General features: G+C 36.6%; 1 non-coding gene across 1 annotated transcript; it reads right to left on the bottom strand.

Moving 5' to 3' along the window:
* Positions 1-19,451: 19,451 nt before the first annotated feature.
* Trnat-ugu lies at positions 19,452-19,524 on the bottom strand. The gene has a single exon. It is a non-coding gene; the product is annotated as a tRNA-Thr (tRNA).
* Between the last annotated feature and the right edge of the window lie 3,231 nt (positions 19,525-22,755).

Here is a 22,755-nt window from a genome sequence, read left to right as displayed (position 1 = left end):
GTCAAACGAAAGAAATTGTATTGTAACTATTTAAGCTGTTGTATAGGGAACAACCAACCAATTGAAAAAATATATTTTTGAAACAGCCCCTGTGTATAGAACGTTGAGCCAAGGATAAAATGTCTGGCAGCCACTGATTGGCCAGTATGTTATGAAGTGAGAAAATAGATATGTAGCCTGATAGGTAACTATCAATAAGAAATGTTGATATAAATTTCGTAAGTCCGATTGGTTTTTTCCCCAAAAGTTCACGTAATGATAGTAAACAGGTAAACATTTAAGATTTTTGAGAATTTTTACTGCGAAATTCACCTATTTTCAAAATGGCTACCCTGGAGAAAATTTGAGCTGAAGGACCCAACTTTTTTTTTTTTATTAGGTGTTATATCAGACCCTAAACTTTTGTTATAAACCATAATCGTCATATTCAATTCAAGAATTTGAATGAAATAATCCAAAACGTTAACACTAAAGTCTATGGGAAAACAATTGGTTGGTTGGTCTCTATAAGGAAGCGTACTCCTTCATTTGTGGTGTCGGGGAAACTAGAAGCATATCTATTATTCACTGTTATTAAAAACGGAATGATACATGATTTGGCTGGACTATTAATAGGAAAGATTGGAAAATGATCTTCATTGATGTACATTGTATTTTGAATTTATTACCGAAAGGATGGATTGTCCTTGGTTCAGATGTAGGAAAAATTCTCTAGAAAATTGTGTAACGGGTTATGTATCTGGTTACAATAAGTGAATATTAACCCCGTTTGGGTGTTTGATCATATTGAGAACAACTTGAAAGGCCGATTTATGAAAACGTGATATAAATGACTTTCCAAGGCTGTACATGTATTTTATCAAATCTTTAAGGAAAATTTTTTATTGAACAGTATCGTGATATTTTTGAATGTGCAATCATGGTTGTCAATCGAAACTGGTATACGGGGGAATAAATATCAAGCTGAAAGGACATGTACATTATGTATGTATGTTATGCTGGTTTTACATGCGAAATAAAATAAATCTTGGAAGTATTTTAAGGCAGAGTTATAATTTCTACGTTCGCTGAAAGCAACAGACACCCGCGCAGGCACTCGCCTGGTCCGTCCAGAGACACTCGCCTGGTCAATCCACAGGCACTCGTCTGGTCCGTCCACAGACACTCGCCTCGTCCGTCCATAGACACTCGCCTGGCCTGTCCACAGACACTCGCCTCGTCTGTCCACAGACACTCGCCTCGTCCGTCCACAGACACTCGTCTGGTCCGTCCACAGACACTCGTCTCGTCCGTCCACAGACACTCGCCTCGTCCGTCCACAGACACTCGCCTCGTCCGTCCACAGACACTCGCCTCGTCCGTCCACAGACACTCGCCTCGTCCGTCCACAGACACTCGTCTCGTCCGTCCACAGACACTCGCCTGGTCCGTCCACAGACACTCGCCTGTTCTCTCTTCGTCCGTCCACAGACGCTCGCCTGGTCCGTCCACAGACACTCGCCTCGTCTCTCCTCGTCCGTCCACAGACACTCGTCTAGTCCGTCCACAGACACTCGCCTCGTCCGTCCACAGACACTCGCCTCGTCCGTCCACAGACACTCGTCTGGTCCGTCCACAGACACTCGCCTCGTCCGTCCACAGACACTCGCCTCATCTGTGTATACACCCGATATATTATATTACACATTGGGTGTATTATATGTTTGCTTGCTGGATTTATTCGCCCTTGAACAACTAAGGTCAGAGGTCGCCTTGTATCCTTGTAGTAGTTGGTGACTACTTCAGTTATTTGCCCAAGGACAAAACCACGACAGCAAAGACCGTGCCGTTTCTCAGCTTCCTGAGAAACGCAAACCGATTAGGTTTCGAACCCATTATTGGTCCCAATTGGCTGTCAAGCTAAAGTGAAATGAAGGGAAGTATCTCCGATATATCAGAATGCGTCGAACCACGCAACTCGAATCTTCAACGGGTGTATAGTCAGACAAGGCGATGGTTAACCAGTCCGTATCGTCATACTTCAATGAACCGTACCCTGACAGGTACAGTGTGGACGAATGATAAGACAATGACAATGATGCGGAACACCTGGCAAATCGATAAAAAAAAACAATTAATATTTTACTTCAGTGTCACGCATCATAAAAATAACAAACAACCGATCACAAAATACCATATGCAACGAGGTTATAAATAAATGCCTATTCGATATTGGTTTACAGTGTACGAGTCACTTGTAAATTACATCGTGTGTACAATGATAGTGAATTCGAAGACAAGGTATACACATGCATGAATTAATATATTTTCAAAGAGTATTGGATATCAATTTTTCTTCATCAAACATGACAGTAGCGATATATAGCGATACATCATAATCCCCTATCTATACATTTTAAAGCGACCGCCTCCGTCTCTTAATAAAATAAAGTGTTTTAGGAAGTGAAAATTGATAAACCAACTTTACTGTTGGAGTAAGGCCTTAAAAACAACAAAACATATTCGCGTTTTTGAAAAGACCACATCCTAAATGTCTATACACGGGACATGTACAGTCACAATGAAAATGAGTAATGTTTTAAAGAAGACTATTCGCATCCATATTTCTTTGTCTAAAGTCTAAAAACTTGATGACCATTTCAAATCTCCAACGACACCAGTTCTCCCTTCAAGATATTGTTGATTATACAATAGCCGCATAACATGATTGACAAAATATCAAATATTTTAGAAAAAGACCTGCCAAAAGCAAGATCCGTGATAAGGCCAAATGCATTCTAAGACCTGATTAAGTTGCTGATATGAAGCCTTGCCAGAGGTACATTAAACTTCTACATTTTCTAACCGTTCTTCTGTACAGATGGCCCTTAATCCGTGTTATTATCATTTTATTTTAAAACAAGAGTGTCAGAAACATCCCTCGCCGAAATGGTTTAAATTTTAATTTCTAAAATAGGTCAAATGTCACAGTCAAGGTCAGCAGGTCGGCAAATGTAGCACCAATAGAAAAGTCTAGTCACACGGAATGCACATGTCAAGAAAAAAGCCTTATCTCATACAGTTTACATACAAAATGTACAATGACCAAGATTAAGTTTTTTTAAAAGTAGGTCAAAGGTCACAGTCAAGGTCAGCAGGTCGGCAAATGTAGCACCAATAGAAAAGTCTAGTCACACGGAATGCACATGTCAAGAAAAAAGCCTTATCTCATACAGTTTACATACAAAATGTACAATGACCAAGATTAAGTTTTTTTAAAAGTAGGTCAAAGGTCACAGTCAAGGTCAGCAGGTCGGCAAATGTAGCACCAATAGAAAAGTCTAGTCACCAGGAACAAGCATGTCAAGAATGAAAGCCCAATATCATACAGTTAACACACTGTGACCAAGATTACAGTTTTTTTATAGTACTGTGTATAGGTCAAAGGTCACTGTCAAGGTGTGTTAGTGTCCAAATTCATATGTAAATTGTTTTTATTTTATATTTAGCTTATTGAAGTTCAGACTACTTTTTTTGCACGGAGCTATTTGTTCTTTTTATTATTCCTTTGTTAACTGTTCTTTTGGGTTCAAAGGGTAAGCTAATTTTAATCTTACTGCCCAGTGGTCATTGCGCGTGCCCGTGCGTTATTTTTACACATCCGTACTGGTTTGAAATGATGGCAGCCGTATGTTCTGCAGTTTGAATACATTTTGGATTCTAGATTGATTGTAAGTACAGATAATATGTCATCTTGACTGTTATGTTTATTATTAAATTTTCATTAATTATAAATATATTTTGTGATAATGATCGGTTTTATTATACTCTAATTATATCATCAGACTCTCAGTTAATTTGCCGAGTTGACCGACGGCTAATTTGAATTTCTTTCTTATGAAAGGTTATGTAAATCTTTTCTATTTTATAAAAAGGATGTTTCGGCATTTACTTTTTGTCAAAGTTGTCATGTTCTGAATTCTTGTAAGTATACATATTTTATTATATTTGTTAAGTAAATAAATCTCGATTATTTGTAGACTTATCTGCTGTATCGCAAACTCACCATCTACGGATTGTGTCCCCTGAATAAACCCTCTTCCCATTTAAAGAGGTAAGTTCTTGTATTCCTGCATTCTGTTTTTGGTGTTTTTTTTTATATTTTACATATTATGTGTGCAGTGTATATAATTGTGATTGAATGACAATCGATTCGTTAGCATCTGTTTAGTAAATAATTATAATACCGCTCTGTCCTGCAAAGTGTTATGATGTCCATTTCACGTGTTGTAATCTAATGGTTGCGACTGCTTTAATTAACATTAAGGAGGTTTATGCTCTAATTAACCGATTCAAAATAACTTAAATCATTAATCAATTATAACCCTTTAACACTGTAATATAGAATATATATAGTTGACTGAAACTTGCGCTTTAATGTGCTACTTTTACATGGAGCGAAATCACGTGCCTGAGCGCGATTTAACCCGCGAGAATGTAGTTGGTAGTTATTGGAAACTCTCGAGGATGGAAATCCCGAGGAGTCAGCCCTTGCCGCCGCACACACTGAGCGTAACAGCGCCTATAAACCGGAAAACACATGAAAAACCGTTAAACAGCCCAAAACTTGGCGAGGTACATAGAAAGGGGTTAGGGCTGGGTGGGGAGACCAAAAGCACGATGTATCGCTGCGAAAGTTCGAATAACATAACGCCTATATTAAATGACTAACATCTATACACATTATATAGGTCAACCTCTACCCTGGGTAGTTCACGTGCCACCTGTAATTCACCGTGTACGTCAGACTTCACGCCTAACCATTCAATGCACGCATTCAAGCACTGAAGTAACCCCGATGAACACGTGTCATTGATAAATATAAATAATGGATATGTAAGAGGTAAAATGTAGCGTGTTTGTATCAAATGCGTCAATCAGTCGTATTCGTATTCTATCGTGGACGAGATGACTTTTTTGTCAAGGTATAACAGATTGTTTTTAAATTACCTATGCTTGTTGTGTTATTGTATTTCTTTTAAAATACCTTGAATAAATGAAATGGAATTTCAAACTTTTGTCGTTGTACATGAACCTGACTGAACAGACCAGCATCCGTTACAAAGGTCAGCAAGTCCAAAAATAAAATACAAAAGAAAAGATAATGCCACAAAATTCATAGATTTCAAATACCTTAGCGGTATCCTCATTAGTATTGACACAACTCTGTTTTATAATTAACCTAGCCGTCCACCGCCGACGCCAGAGGTACATCAATGTCTAGGTCCCAGGGACTTCGTCCTGGCGAGCTAAAAATGCTGTCAGGTTTTATATTTCTGGTTCTCTGAAATTTCAGCCCATCCCAAACCTTGAATAACGATAATGTAATATTATTGATTTATTATGTGTAACCGGCATGCATACCTTCCATTATGCGCCCGAGCGGTATACCCTGACAATGATCAATATTGCTACGATCTGTGACGAATGATTTTCCCGGGGTACAACAGGCGTCGTCTGATCACCTGCTAACGGGGTACGAATCTCAAGGTTTTTGGTCAATTTCGTCGGTTTCACCAAGGTAGCTTCATGTATAAGCTGCAAATCAACTACAGCGGAATAGGACCATCAAGAAGGACAGTAGGCGGTTGACAATTCCAAAATTTATCGAAGGTAAGGCTTTCAAGCACGATTTTTCAATATTTCAATATTCAAATGAGAGTGTTCAGAGAACTTGTTCGGTCACAGCTAAGATCGTTTTTTACCTTTCTTGAATGGGTCTTTTCGGAAGCAAGACAAAACTTTCTTTTTTCCGATCTTAACCGGACAATTAGTGACCCAGAGTTACTGTTCCTCCGTTATTTCGAGACAATACCAGAGTTTCGATGATGGTATTAACATGTTCAAGTATAGCTAGAATTCCTGTTGTTCAGTACATACTACAGAATATGGACCACAGTGATATCACATTACTTTAAAAGATAAACTTGATATCCAAGCTTTACGTGTCCAATTTCCATCAGTAGTGATTTAGCCCAAGCCATTGTTACATTTTGGAGTTGTTTGTTTTCCTCGGGAAAGCATGCTTCAAAATTCTTTAAATGTATTTCGTCTTAAGCTAAAAAGAAGCAACTGGAGTCATCTATATAATTATAATGAGTAATAAAATATTTCCTGTCTGCGCTGGGGCTCGAACTTCTTGCTTTCAGAGCAAACATCCCACCATTAGGTTAATAGCAATTCCCGCTAGTCTGCGTTGAGTAAGGCGACCTGATACTCTCTACTTTTACACTCCTCCCTCCTTCACAAAGTCTTCGGCCCCCGAAGACAACCATGACCCAGATTCTTTAGCTTCAAGGAAATCTTTAATTATCCGATAACTTGGCGTGGTCAACGGCACCAAATTTGTAATAAGAAGGAGTAATGAAAAATATCCTGCCGCACTAGGGCTCGAATCAGCCCGCTCTCGCTCTCAATGCAAACAGCCTACCACTAGACTATAGAGAAATTCCCTCTATCCTGAGCTAGTCAGGTGACTTCTACTATCTACCTTTTCATAATAACAGTATTTGTTTTTTTATGCCTAACTAATGTTTGAAAGGCAAAAAACTACACTGTGTGGAAAAATATTTTGATGACCTAAAAGACATTTCTTTATGTAAGATACTTTGCTATCACTTTTCAAATGAGCTTATAGTCATTTAGTTTTACATTATTTTTTAGAAACAGTTATAAAAGTTCAAGTCTGTCTAAAATACTTGTCTAAAATTTCTCCAATTCAATTTAAATAAAAAAAAATGTTTATGTTATCAAAAATCACACAACCCTTTTCACTGATCCTTTTTCGCCTCGGTTAATTTTTTACCTTCATGTATTTTCAACTGACTTTCCAAATTAAGGCGAAATTGGAAAGCCCTAGGCAACTTCTTTTTACGGGATACAATGAGTTACGTCCCCTTAGCAGTTATCGCGACTATACTGCAATCGCTACCACGTAGCTACGCTCGCTCGAAAACACACAGGTAGAAAATCTATAGTTCTAGAAAGGTGGTCACGCCTGGTGATTTATCTCGTATCACTAATTAGTACTGTACGCGCGTGGATACCAAAATACTACATGAGCATCATATATATTGCATGAATGTTAGTTTCATTATTTAATAGTTTCTTTTTTAAACATCATCCTGGCATACGGGGTCATTACGCTAACCATTCGGGCAATCCGCATCCATATATGGTGGCATGACTTGTTATTCTCTCACATTGCTATATAGACCATGCGGGCTCGTGCTACTAATATGAATGCCGAGCCGCGGCAACCTCTTTGGTTGATATTTATTTCGTATATAAACGTATATATAGAGGATATCTAACAATGTCTTCAGTAATACCAAATATATTTCACGAGTGGGGCTAATATTTTGATATATTTCACGAGTGCGCAGCACGAGTGAAAAATATCAAAATATTAGCGACACGAGTGAAATATATTTGGTATTAGATATTCTGTTTATTACATTTTTTTATCAACGAAAAACCTACCCCGTATGCTAACTAGGCCTAATGTAAACAAAAAAAGTAGTTTCCCCTGTCCAGGTGCTGACATATATGTCGGGCTTTCTGATTGGTCAATTATTTTGGTATTTTCTAATCATTAATTTGATTGGTCAAATCAGCAAAAGTGATATTTTTCACTAGTGAAAAATATCACTTTTATAGAATGAATAATTTTTGATATTTCACTGGTAAAAATGTAATAAATACGTATCTGCTGCAGCTGCAAGCTCCAGGAACATTCAACGGGCGGCGAACGTCCTTGCGATATTGAACTACCACGTACGTGTTGACATGTTGATACACTATTGCCCACAGGAGCTTGACACGATTTTCCAAATGATGGTCCATATATATTAACACTATAATACATGTATATATATATGGACCATCATTTGGAAAATCGTGCCAAGCCCCTGTGTTATTGCTAAGATCGGGGTGTCCTTGGGCGTCAGCGTTGAGTTGACCCCAAAGGATATTGCAAGAACACGTCCTAGATACAATGTAAACATCGCCCAAACGACCCAAACGCGACCGAAAACAAGATGGAGTTCGCCATACGGGGTCTATTCGTCTATGCGGACACCTCGGTTCGTCTATTTTCAAATTTAATATTTCAGGCAACCGATTGCGTCACGTTAAAAATGGTTTAACTGATTTCATTTTGTTATAAAAAAAAGTCGAGAAAACACGGATATAATGTTACGCAACAGGTGGATGTTGTTAATGTTGTATATGGTATTTCTTTCACTCGAGTAAGTATATTCGTTTTCCGGACATTTACTATTTGCCGCATTAATTTGTAACTTAGTGTGTCGTTTTGTCATAATGAATAACAGTTTGAGCGCGAACCCAGTTTCAATATTCCATTTTTGCTGGAATTGTGGCCCTTTGCACATTGCCAATTCGCATACATCGCTTTCCTGACTTAATTTCCCATAACATTTTGTAACTTAGTATGTGGCTTTGTCGCCGAGCTATCTACTACAAGGAGACGCATGTCCTGCGCCCTCCAATTCCTTTTTAAAAACTTCTCCACGGTGAGTTTGAGTTCAAACCCCGCTTTATGGACCATTTTTCCTGGAGTTATGGCCCTTGACACAGAGGAAATTTTCGTAATTACCTGTTTTCTTTCTTTCTTTTTTCTTCTTCTTTTCTTCTTCTACCGTTTGCTTCATCAACTTGTTACTTAGTGAGTGAGTTTATCATATTAGACTTCCAATTGAGTTTGAACACCGAGTCAAAATTCCACATTTTGCTGGAGTTATGGCCCTTTGCAGTTTGCAAATTCATATAATGAACCCATTTTTCGGACCTATTATTCCATATCAATTTTTAATTGAGTCTGTGACTTTGTCATAATGAATTACAGTTTAAATTTGAACCATTAAATTTCAACATTCAATTAACTGGTTATAGAAAGCATGTACAATGATGCTTTTCGTATGATGAGCCATGACATTTTCAAGATGACATCATTTCAATTAAGTGTGCACAAACGACACATTCACTTCTATGGAATTCTGGGTACTATAAATCATATAATGACATCGGGCCAGCGATAGAAGAAATCTTATCATCCACGTGTTGTGAGGACATTTAACCTAGACAATGCGCCATAACACAGTTTTTATCCTCTTTTGTGTGACATTGATAACTGAACAATATGGTATTGAAAATGGGTCCATTTTTTTTATCACTTGCTGTGGATCGATGGCTGTTGTATAAAAATAGTGAATATATATTGAATACTTGACAAAGAACAATATGTGACTACCTTATCAACATATATCAAATCATGTCTTTATTGTTGCAGGAACATTACCTGGCGATTGTTTTGAGAGCATACAGAAAGAAGAAGGTTTGACCTTACAATGTAGCTCCATGAACACATGCAATATGGGTGTGTAGAAACTAACAGGAACTTTGTTGCAATGATTCTGCAAGTACACAGATTGACCTTATACCACAAGTACACAGATTGACCTCATACCACACGTACACAGATTGACCTTATACCACAAGCAAACAAAGGAAACAACGACAATACATTTTGATTTACGACCTCCACGGCACCATTTGATTATTTGTAAAGTGTGCAATATAGTTTTATTGAATGGCATAAGTTCCTGAATATCTTGAAGGCTGGTAAAAGAAAAAGAACAAGCATTAACTTGCACGAGGGTTTCATAAAAAACGCAATGAAATCCACAACAATACCTATTGTTCAGGCCAGTGCGTTGTGAACAGTGATGTGTTTGTTGTTGCCACCTCGGGATGGGTCATTGGAGAAAATACATTTTGTGTTTAAGGAAAACAGTCCATAATACCACAATATTTAAATTCACAGTTACATGACATGTAAAGATTATTGATATTTACACGGAATTTGAATAAATTTTAAGTTGTAAATCTACAGAAAATCAAACGTAGCCATGCGTTTCTGCGTTTGGCGATTTCGACGAACGGGGAAGTGTTTATTAGTCTTAACGGCGCTCTTTGTTTTGATTCTGATCAGGGACCGCTATTTTAGCAATAATGATGTACAAACAAAAATAAGTGTAAAAATACTTCCTTTCAACAAGTTTCGTTATCCTCTAGACATCGACCTCGCTCAATTAGTGGATAACGTTATCAAAACTGGTACGACAGATATCAAACCCATCAATGTTTATCCGTATTCGTTTCTGGAACCAATGGACAATCTTTGTGATTCAACATCAGCCATAATCCTGTTGTTTATGATCAAGTCAGCACCAGGGAATTTTGATCAGAGACAAGTTATCCGGGAAACATGGACTAATGATACGTATTTTAAAACGGATGTCGTCAGACATGCATTTTTGCTTGCAAGAACTTTGGATGCAACAGTAAATAATCGTCTTTTACTGGAGAAACGGCTGCATCACGATATCGTTGAGATGTCTTACGTTGACGATTATTACAACAACACATATAAAACAATAGGAGGCATCAACTGGTGTGTTAAGTATTGTCCTACTGCTAAATTTGTAATGTTGGTGGATGACGACATGTACGTTGCAACTGATTTCCTATTAGATTACCTACATGGATTACCACAAAATATGTATGATTCTCTCTTTGTGGGTCGTGTTTGGAACGAGGTTCCACAGAGGGGTCCAACTCAGAAATGGTTTATGCCTATCAAAGATTACCCTTTTGACAAGTATCCGCCATTCCTTAGTGCCGGGGCTATTATTATGTCAATGGATTTCGTTAAACGACTCCAAATTGCTATTAAGTTTACTAAAATGTTTAAGTTTGATGATGTCTTTTTAGCTATTGTTGCTTACAAACTTGGCGTGAAACCAATACACCATCCTGATATCCACATACATCATCCTGTTTCTTATAAAAACGAAACTTACTTTTCAAGGGTGTTAGTTTCGCACGGGTATGGAATTCCAAATGAATTGAGGAGAGCATGGTATCTTCATTTACATTTCACAGGGTCTGATTTTCCAAAGCATTCCAAAAATGCATAGAAAGTGATTTCATTTTAAAATATGCACCATAAGATTATAATCCATAAATTTTCCCTTTAAAAATTATTTTGTGAAATCACTGTCATAGATCCATGTTTTCTCGATCTTAAGATCCAAATGACCCTGACAGTTGACCCAGTGACATTGATCTATGATCAGATTATGAGATATAACTTGTTTCATTCAGGCAAACCGCGTTTCATAATTTCATGATCAAATGTTCGTCAGTGAAAAAAAATATGAAATTTGACCTTGACATTCATTCTTTGACTAATGCAAGTGACCTTGACTTTTGATCTTGACTTTAGGTCAGTTGACTTATTGTTTAATTCAAACCGATTTTTCTTTGTAATGGCATAACAAAATTTTCATTAGAATAAAGCTACAAAATTTGGCCTTGACATTTGACCCAGTGACCTTGACCTGTGGTAAGCTGACTAATAGTTTGATACTAACCTGTTTATTTGCTTAATGTCACCACGATATGTTCATCAGTAAAGGGTGCTTAATTTGACCTTGACCTTTGGAACTACTAACCATTGTCCTTTGTCTTTGCCTTTTGGTTAATTTGACTTTGACCTTTATCCTAGTGATCGTGACCTTTGGTAAGTTGTATGTCATAACAAAATACATGCATTCATCAGTGAAGAGGTCAAGTATTCCTGTGAAAGGATGTAACAACTTTGACATTGACGTTTGGACCTCATGACCTTGACCTTGATATTTGACATCAGTACGTTTTTTGTGAAATGTACATACATACATACATACATACATACATTCGCTCCGCATACTCCATTGACACAATGCTAAGAGGCAGCTGTCACGATACATCTCACATCTCTATATCAGCTATAAGTGGATCATGTGACATTTAAAAATAGGCAGTATATTTTTTGTCCAGTCTTCAAAATTGACGAAAATGTAAATTCAATTAAAAGGAAATATAAGTATTGAACAGTGGTTTTAATGTTGTTATAGTCGACATGACAGCAAGTTCATTGCTTCAATGTGCGTGTAGATGGAGACTATACACATACATGTATTCTCCATTACTACAGGAAAGGGGTGGCTAATTAGTTGATAACGCGAAAACTAGCGTTTTTAGTTTGAAATAACGTTAACAAAATGTAATATACTTTAGGGAAAAATAATTGCATTTAGTTTATGACAAATAATCCGCCGTATATGTCGTTTATGACGGATATTCTGGTGGATTTGGTTCAGGACAAATAATTCACCCTATGTGTTGTTTAGGACGGGGAATCTGGTGTATTTAGTTGATGTAGGACGGGGAATCTGGTGTATTTAGTTTATTTAGAACGAGGAATCTAGTGTATTTAGTTTATGTAGGACGGGGAATCTGGTGTATTTAGTTTATTTAGAACGAGGAATCTAGTGTATTTAGTTTATTTAGGACGAGGAATCTAGTGTATTTAGTTTTATTTAGGACGGGGAATGTAGTGTATTTAGTTTAGTTTGGACGGGAATCTAGTGTATTTTGTTTATTTAGGACGATAAATCTAGTGTATTTCGTTTATTTAGGACGAGGAATCTAGTGTATTTAGTTATTTAGGACGAGGAATCTAGTGTATTTAGGACGAGGAATCTAGTGTTTTTATTTGATTTAGGACGGGGAATCTGGTGTATTTAGTTTATTTAGGACGGGGAATCTGGTGCATTTAGTTTATTTAGGACGGGGAATCTAGTGTATTAAGTTTATTTAGGACGAGGAATCTAGTGTATTGAGTTTATTAAGGACGAGGAATGTAGTGTATTTAGATTATTTAGGACGAGGAATCTAGTGTATTTAGTTTATTTAGGACAAGGAAGATAGTGTAATAAGTTTATTTAGGACGAGGAATCTAGTGTATTACGTTTATTTAGGACGGGGAATCTAGTGTATTTAGTTTATCAAGGACGAGGAATCTAGTGTATTTACTTTATTTAGGACGGGGAATCTAGTGTATTTAGTTATTTAGGACGGGAAATCTAGTGTATTTAGTTTATTTAGGACGGGGAATCTAGTGTATTTAGGACGAGGAATCTAGTGTATTAAGTTTATTAAGGTCGAGGAATGTAGTGTATTTAGTTTATTTAGGACGGGGAATCTAGCGTATTTAGTTTATTTAGGACGAGGAATCTAGTGTATTTAGGACGAGGAATCTAGTGTATTTAGTTTATCAAGGACGAGGAATCTAGTGTATTTAGTTTATTTAGGACGGGGAATCTAGTGTATTTAGATTATTTAGGACGGGGAATCTAGTGTATTTAGATTATTTAGGACGAGGAATCTAGTGCATTTAGTTTATTTAGAACGAGGAGTCTAGTGTATTTAGTTTATTTAGGACGGGGAATCTAGTGTATTTAGTTTAATAAGGACGAGGAATCTAGTGCATTTTGTTTATTTAGGACGAGGAATCTAGTGTATTTAGTTTATCAAGGACGAGGAATCTAGTGTATTTAGTTTATCAAGGACGAGGAATCTAGTGTATTTAGTTTATTTAGGACGGGGAATCTAGTGTATTTAGATTATCAAGGACGGGGAATCTAGTGTATTTAGATTATTTAGGACGAGGAATCTAGTGCATTTAGTTTATTTAGAACGAGGAGTCTAGTGTATTTAGTTTATTTAGGACGGGGAATCTAGTGTATTTAGTTTAATAAGGACGAGGAATCTAGTGCATTTTGAATTCAATCGTATTAACTTCAGGTGACAATACACTATCGGATGACATCAATGAATTTATCTTAACTACTGTACAACATTATATAAATAGTACAAACAGATTTTAGTAATTATGTTGAATAAAAATGTATTAGTACAGTCTGATAGTATAAATAAGATTACAAGTTATACAAGTAGTATTCACTGAGGCCGAGTACACGAGTACACATCTTTAGATGTGTTGTGTGTGAGTGATTGAAAGTGAGTGTGTGTGTGTACAAGGATGTATACATGTGTGTGTCATGTACATGTAGGATGTAGGTATGCAAGTCTGTATCATAACGAGTACATGTTTATAGAATCGATTTTAAATTATCATTCTACTTTGAATATCTTTGTAATATAACCACTATCACTTACATTCTTTCAACTATTTCTTTATATATATATACTTCACTGTCTATATTTACTAATTCACTTTACTCTGTATATATGTGGTACCTTTGGAGAGGACTTATATAGGATTGCCTGTTGTCCAATCCATTTGTTTTATTGCAATAAAATTTGTTGAAATAGTGCATTTTGTTTATTTAGGACCAGGAATCTAGTGTATTTAGTTTATCAAGGACGAGGAATCTAGTGTATTTAGTTTATTTAGGACGAGGAATCTAGTGCATTTTGTTTATTTAGGACGAGGAATCTAGTGTATTTAGTTTATCAAGGACGAGGAATCTAGTGTATTTAGATTATTTAGGACGAGGAATCTAGTGTATTTAGTTTATTTAGGACGAGGAGTCTAGTGTATTTAGTTTATTTAGGACGGGGAATCTAGTGTATTTAGTTTAATAAGGACGAGGAATCTAGTGTATTAAGTTTATTTAGGACGAGAAATCTAGTGTATTTAGTTTCTTTAGGACGGGGAATCTAGTGTATTTAGTTTATTTAGGACGGGGAATCTAGTGTATTTAGTTTATTTAGGACGAGGAATCTAGTGTATTTAGTTTAGCAAGGACGAGGAATCAAGTGTATTTAGTTTATTTAGGACGGGGAATCTAGTGTATTTAGTTTATTTAGGACGGGGAATCTAGTGTATTTACTTTATTTAGGACGGGGAATCTAGTGTATTTACTTTATTTAGGACGGGGAATCTAGTGTATTTAGATTATTTCGGAAGAGGAATCTAGTGTATTTAGTTTATCAAGGACGGGGAATCTAGTGTATTTAGTTTATTTAGGACGGGGAATCTAGTGTATTTACTTTATTTAGGACGGGGAATCTAGTGTATTTAGATTATTTAGGAAGAGGAATCTAGTGTATTAAGTTTATTAAGGACGAGGTTTGGTTTGGTTTATTTTGTTAACGTCCTATTAACAGCTAAGGTCATTTAAGGACGGCCTCCCGTGCGTGCGACATGAATGCGTGTGGTAAGTGCGTATGTGTGAATGTAGTGTATTTAGTTTATTTAGGACGGGGAATCTAGTGTATTTAGGACGAGGAATCTAGTGTATTTAGATTATTTAGGACGAGGAATCTAGTGTATTTAGTTTATCAAGGACGAGAAATCTAGTGTCTTTAGTTGATTTAGGACGGGAAATCTAGTGTATTTAGTTTAATAAGGACGAGGAATCTAGTGCAATTTGTTTATTTAGGACGAGGAATCTAGTGTTTTTAGATTATTTAGGACGGGGAATCTAGTGTATTTAGTTTATTTAGGACGAGAAATCTAGTGTATTTAGTTTATTTAGGACGGGGAATCTAGTGTATTTAGTTTATCAAGGACGAGGAATCTAGTGTATTTAGTTTATTTAGGACGAGGAATCTAGTGTATAAAGTTTATTTAGGACGAGAAATCTAGTGTATTTAGTTTATTTAGGACGGGGAATCTAGTGTATTTAGTTTATTTAGGACGGGGAATCTAGTGTATTTAGGACGAGAAATCTAGTGTATTAAGTTTATTTAGGACGGGAAATCTAGTGTATTAAGTTTATTTAGGACGGGGAATCTAGTGTATTTAGTTTATCAAGGACGAGGAATCTAGTGTATTTAGTTTATTTAGGACGGGGAATCTAGTGTATTTAGGACGAGGAATCTAGTGTATTAAGTTTATTTAGGACGAGAAATCTAGTGTATTTAGTTTATTTAGGACGGGGAATCTAGTGTATTTAGTTTATCAAGGACGAGGAATCTAGTGTATTTAGTTTATTTAGGACGAGGAGTCTAGTGTATTTAGTTTATTTAGGACGGGGAATCTAGTGTATTTAGTTTATCAAGGACGAGGAATCTAGTGTATTAAGTTTATTTAGGACGGGAAATCTAGTGTATTTAGTTTCTTTAGGACGGGGAATCTAGTGTATTTAGTTTATTTAGGACGGGGAATCTAGTGTATTTAGTTTATTTAGGACGAGGAATCTAGTGTATTTAGTTTAGCAAGGACGAGGAATCAAGTGTATTTAGTATATTTAGGACGGGGAATCTAGTGTATTTAGTTTATTTAGGACGGGGAATCTAGTGTATTTACTTTATTTAGGACGGGGAATCTAGTGTATTTACTTTATTTAGGACGGGGAATCTAGTGTATTTAGATTATTTCGGAAGAGGAATCTAGTGTATTTAGTTTATCAAGGACGGGGAATCTAGTGTATTTAGTTTATTTAGGACGGGGAATCTAGTGTATTTACTTTATTTAGGACGGGGAATCTAGTGTATTTAGATTATTTAGGAAGAGGAATCTAGTGTATTAAGTTTATTAAGGACGAGGTTTGGTTTGGTTTATTTTGTTAACGTCCTATTAACAGCTAAGGTCATTTAAGGACGGCCTCCCGTGCGTGCGACATGAATGCGTGCGGTGAGTGCGTATGTGTGAATGTAGTGTATTTAGTTTATTTAGGACGGGGAATCTAGTGTATTTAGGACGAGGAATCTAGTGTATTTAGATTATTTAGGACGAGGAATCTAGTGTATTTAGATTATTTAGGACGAGGAATCTAGTGTATTTAGTTTATCAAGGACGAGAAATCTAGTGTCTTTAGTTCATTTAGGACGGGGAATCTAGTGTATTTAGTTTAATAAGGACGAGGAATCTAGTGCATTTTGTTTATTTAGGACGAGGAAATCTAGTGTATTTAGATTATTTAGGACGGGGAATCTAGTGTATTTAGTTTATTTAGGACGAGAAATCTAGTGTATTTAGTTTATTTAGGACGGGGAATCTAGTGTATTTAGTTTATCAAGGACGAGGAATCTAGTGTATTTAGTTTATTTAGGACGAGGAATCTATTGTATAAAGTTGATTAAGGACGAGGAATGTAGTGTATTTAGTTTATTTAGGACGGTGAATCTAGTGTATTTAGGACGAGGAATCTAGTGTATTTAGTTTATTTAGGACGAGGAATCTAGTGTATTAAGTTTATTAAGGACGAGGAATCTAGTGTATTAAGTTGATTTAGGACGATGAATCTAGTGTATTTAGGACGAGGAATCTATTGTATTTAGTTGATTTAGGACGAGGAATCTAGTGTATTAAGTTTATTAAGGACGGGGAATCTAGTGTATTTAGTTTATCAAGGACGAGAAATCTAGTATATTTAGTTTATTTAGGACGGGGAATCTAGTGTATCTTGTTTATTAAGGACGGGGAATCTAGTGTATTTAGATTATTTAGGACGGGAAATCTAGTGTATTAAGTTTATTTAGGACGGGGAATCTAGTGTATTTAGTATATTTAGGACGGGAAATCTAGTGTATTAAGTTTATTAAGGACGAGGAATGTAGTGTATTTAGATTATTTAGGACGAGGAATCTAGTGTATTAAGTTCATTTAGGACAAGGAAGATAGTGTATTAAGTTTATTTAGGACGAGGAATCTAGTGTATTTTGTTTATTAAGGACGGGGAATCTAGTGTATTTAGTTGATTTAGGACGGGAAATCTAGTGTATTAAGTTTATTTAGGACGGGAAATCTAGTGTATTAAGTTTATTTAGGACGGGGAATCTAGTGTATTTAGTTGATTTAGGACGGGAAATCTAGTGTATTAAGTTTATTTAGGACGGGAAATCTAGTGTATTAAGTTTATTTAGGACGGGGAATCTAGTGTATTTAGTATATTTAGGACGGGAAATCTAGTGTATTAAGTTTATTTAGGACGGGGAATCTAGTGTATTTAGTATATTTAGGACGGGAAATCTAGTGTATTAAGTTTATTTAGGACGGGGAATCTAGTGTATTTAGTATATTTAGGACGGGAAATCTAGTGTATTAAGTTTATTTAGGACGGGGAATCTAGTGTATTAAGTTTATTTAGGACGGGAAATCTAGTGTATTTTGTTTCGGACATATAATCCATCCGACATGTTGTCTAAGACGGGAATCACTCCATTATATTGATGTGATGACAGGTATTCCACCCAAGTTTTTTAGGATGGAGAATGTGGTGTATTTAGATTAACGGAGAGAATTAACCGTGTGTATTCTTTAGGACGGAGAATTTGCTGTAATTAGGTTAGAACAATGAATCCACCATATATATTGTTTTGGACGGAAAGTCTTATTATTCAGGCTTGGACAGATCATCCATCGTGTTATTTAGGACGAGAATCTTTCGTTTAGGCCATGACACAGGGGCTTGGCACGATTTTCCAAATGATGGTCCATATATATATGTATTATAGTGTCGACACTATAATACATATATATATGGACCATCATTTGGAAAATCGTGCCAAGCCCCTAAGACTATAATACATATATATATGGACCATCATTTGGAAAATCGTACCAAGCCCCTGTGGGCCATGACATTGTGTTCAGCCTAGCGCCACGCAAAAGACGTAGTACAATAGAATGTATTAAGATTTAAGTTTCGGGGGAAAACATAAGATATCATATTTCAGGCAAAAAAAAAAAAAAAAAATCAACGAAATAATTTTAGGATAGGCAGGATAGACTTATGTTTTATACTCAGCAAAGGATAGCTCAGTGTGGTAAATGATGGGACAAGGAAATACAGCTGTCAGTTAGTTAAGGACGGAATGGGCAAAAAACGTATTTCTCCTATAATTTAAGTGTGCAATTATGTTAGAATTTCGTTGTTAATTGAATACAGCCTAAACACATATACATATATGTATATACTTCCGAAATGATTGTTTCTCGATGTATCCCCAGGAGAGGACGGAAAGGGCAAAAAACGTATTTCTCCTATAATTTAATGTAAAGTATAAGTGTGCAATTATGTTAGAATTTCGTTGTTAATTGAATACAGCCTAAACACATATACATATATCTATATATTTCCGAAATGATTGTTTCTCGATTGATCACCAGGAGTGCAAGTTGTATCCTGTTATCAGACTTGTAGGCGATAGAAGATTATTTTGTTCTGTAACTGATCCCGATATGATCTTATCGGCGGTCGTGTAGAACTATAAATAGAATGGATAATGTTCTTGTAGACTTTACACAGGGATTTGGCATGAACTCTTGACCTTACGGTTTGGGTGTGTCTGTTACAAGTCATACGGACCATGGGAGGGACTTAATAAGTCCATGTGAACATTTATTTGTGGTTGTGTTCGATATATATAATCTGTATTCTGCTCTTGAAAACAGACCGATCATATTTTATAATTCTAATTAATTGAAATCCGTCTTTTTATTTGTTCAAATTAACAAATAATTGATAATAAAAGTGTATGATCAACACTAATGACTTATGTTACAGTAAAATAAAAATTAAGATATCGGCAGCCCCCAGGGAGGATCGAACTCCCGACCCCTGGTTTACAAGACCAGTGCTCTAACCACTGAGCTATGGAGGCGCATGTCGCAACATGAAAATTATTTTTGTATTGACTTTAAATTTAAGTCGACCATAACAGCATTTGTGAAAGTAAACTTATATTTGAATTAACACATTTTCTGCATCGTATTATCGCTTTTTCAATACCATTCCAATATATATATAATGAAAGTATAATGTAATAGATTTGTTTATAGCATCATTTCCACATGAATTTAGTATTTTAAATGTAAATATGTAGCAGATATGTATATATGTCTCTGTATGTAGCCACAAATTCGGATTTATAAATGGTTATTGACTGATTACAGGATATCTATAGAAATTAATTCATGATGAAATCGAAAATGTAACATTATACCTTTAACTGAAATTATTTGATGATATCGCAAATTACATTAGTAACATCATTATTCTATATTACACAGAACCTCTCCAGAGTGTCCCTATACTGGGGTATGTATGGTATATAGTACACACGGAACCTCTCCAAAGTGTCCCTATACTGGGGTATGTATGGTATTCATAACACTCGGAACCTCTCCGGAGTGTCCCTATACTGGGGTATGTACGGTATACATTATACACGGAACCTCTCCAGAGTGTCCCTATACCGGGGTATGTACGGTATACATTATACACGGAACCTATCCAGGGTGTCCTTATACTGGGGTATGTACGGTATACATTTCACACGGAACCTCTCCAGAGCGTCCATATACTGGAGTATGTACGGTATACATTATACACGGAACCTCTCCAGGGTGTCCCTATACTGGGTATGTACGGTATACATTTCACAAGGAACCTCTCCAGAGTGTCCCTATACTGGGGTATGTACAGTATACATTACACACGGAACCTCTCCAGAGTGTCCATATACTGGGTTATGTACGGTGTACATTATACACGGAACCTCTCCAGAGTGTCCCTATACTGGGGTATGTACGGTATATATTACACACGGAACCTCTCAAGAGTGTCCAAATACTGAGGTATGTACGGTATACATTACACAAGGAACCTCTCCAGAGTGTCCATATACTGAGGTATGTACGGTATACATTATACACGGAACCTCTCCAGAGTGTCCATATACTGGGGTATGTACAGTATACATTAAACACGGAACCTTTCCAGAGTGTCCATATACTGGAGTATGTACGGTATACATTATACACGGAACCTCTCCAGAGCGTCCCTATACTGGGGTATGTACGGTATACATTGCACACGGAACCTCTCCAGAGTGTCCCTATACTGGGGTATGTACAGTATACATTACACACGGAACCTCTCCAGAGTGTCCCTATACTGGGGTATGTACGGTATACATTTCACACGGAACCTCTCCAGAGCGTCCATATACTGGAGTATGTACGGTATACATTACACACGGAACCTCTCCAGAGTGTCCCTATACTGGGGTATGTACGGTATACATTACACACAGAACCTCTCCAGAGTGTCCCTATACTGGGGTATGTACAGTATACATTACACACGGAACCTCTCCAGGGTGTCCCTATACTGGGTTATGTACGGTATACATTACACACGGAACCTCCCCAGAGTGTCCATATACTGGGTTATGTACGGTATACATTACACACGGAACCCCTCCAGAGTGTCCCTATACTGGGGTATGCATGGTAGCTGTTACACTAATTAAGTATCCACTTAGGTATATTATTGCCTGCTACCATGTATATTGTACATGTACAAAGGTGTATTTGAATAATTAATTAGGATGTGATCGATACCTGCCAGACTATTTGACCTACGAACCTACAAAGGTATACCCAAGTAATTGAAACACTACCCCCTCCCTTCATCAACCCCGGAGACAACAACTCCTGTCTCTGTTAGCGCGTGACATCACTACATACATAATCAAGCACGTGCCCGGACAACACATCCAATACGTGTTGTATCGATTTACGAGTGTGTAGATCTATCAACACGATCACGTCAAAAAACATTCATTCCGAGTTTCCTCTGGCCCCGATACCATGTCCCACACCAGACATGGTATCAGGGCCAGAGGAAACTCGGGGTACCACACTCACGACAAAACAATACCAAACCAGACACCTAGATTTCACAGCCTTTCTTTTCAAACTCCTCCTCTTTACGAAGAAAATGGGGGAAAAATGAAAAATACTTAATTACCCGATTGAAAATATTTGGAGAGGATTTATGTCTTTGAAATATCGTTGTAAGTTTATGAATCTTCATAGTGCTGCATTCATTATGTTTTGGACTGACAAAAGCAATCACCCGAGTCGTTCTGGTTCGCTGACGTTTCTGCCGTCCGTGTATCAGTTCCTTGGCAATACACATCACGGTAATTATTTGGCCCGGGGTTGCTATTGTTATTAGCATAATCAGTCATTAAGTAAAACACTTTAAAATATTCATATCAGATAAATTCTAAAAAACTTAAAATCACGAAGACTGTGGAACGTGGGGATTCTGATAAATTGTACATTTAGTTTTAAATGTAACACTCATAGGGATATATAATTCATAATAAAATCTACATTCCTGAGTCATTAAGCTGATGTACCTACGTCTGGGTTTATGCTGGAGTGTGTCACGTGATTAGTTATTGAATTTATTAACTGCGTTGGCATATGTACTATACATATGTACTAACGAACAATAGAGATATATTTTAAGTCTGGTTAGCTTTCTCGTGATTTTAATAAATTGTCAATTTATTTTTTCCTTCAATATATCCTAAACAAATGGAAACATATCGTTCACTGAGAAATATATGATATCAAGGGTATTAAAGAAAACGTACATCGGTTGGTACTACATATTTATTTTGAAAATATTGCGAGTAAATAAAATGAGATAAAGCTAACTGTTAGAATATCTGTGTCTGGTGGGATACGTTTTACAAGATATGCAGATCGGGCTTTTGTACTGGTGGAAAACTCTATTATATTTAATCACTTACCCACTCGGAACACTGATTATATACCTGCTACACACAGTTAAATTTACTTATCAAGTGGCTTAGCCATAGATCTCACCTCTGACTCCGCGGGATTATGTGTTTAAGAACTTTCAAAAACATTCAATCTATCATTCTATACAGAACCACAGTGCCGTTTATCTGAGCAAGAGGACACGCGTAAATATCGATATATCGACAGAGCGTTAGTCATTGTGTTATTTGGGGCCTCCTGGTTTAGTCTGGGAACATAGGCTGAGGCAATTATGATGTAACAGCATGTGT

The sequence above is a fragment of the Pecten maximus genome, chromosome 6 (assembly GCF_902652985.1).
Source record: "Pecten maximus chromosome 6, xPecMax1.1, whole genome shotgun sequence".
NCBI lineage: Eukaryota > Metazoa > Mollusca > Bivalvia > Pectinida > Pectinidae > Pecten > Pecten maximus.
The sequence above is the reverse complement of the archived record's forward strand: the minus strand, read 5'-3'. Positions and strand labels throughout refer to the sequence as shown.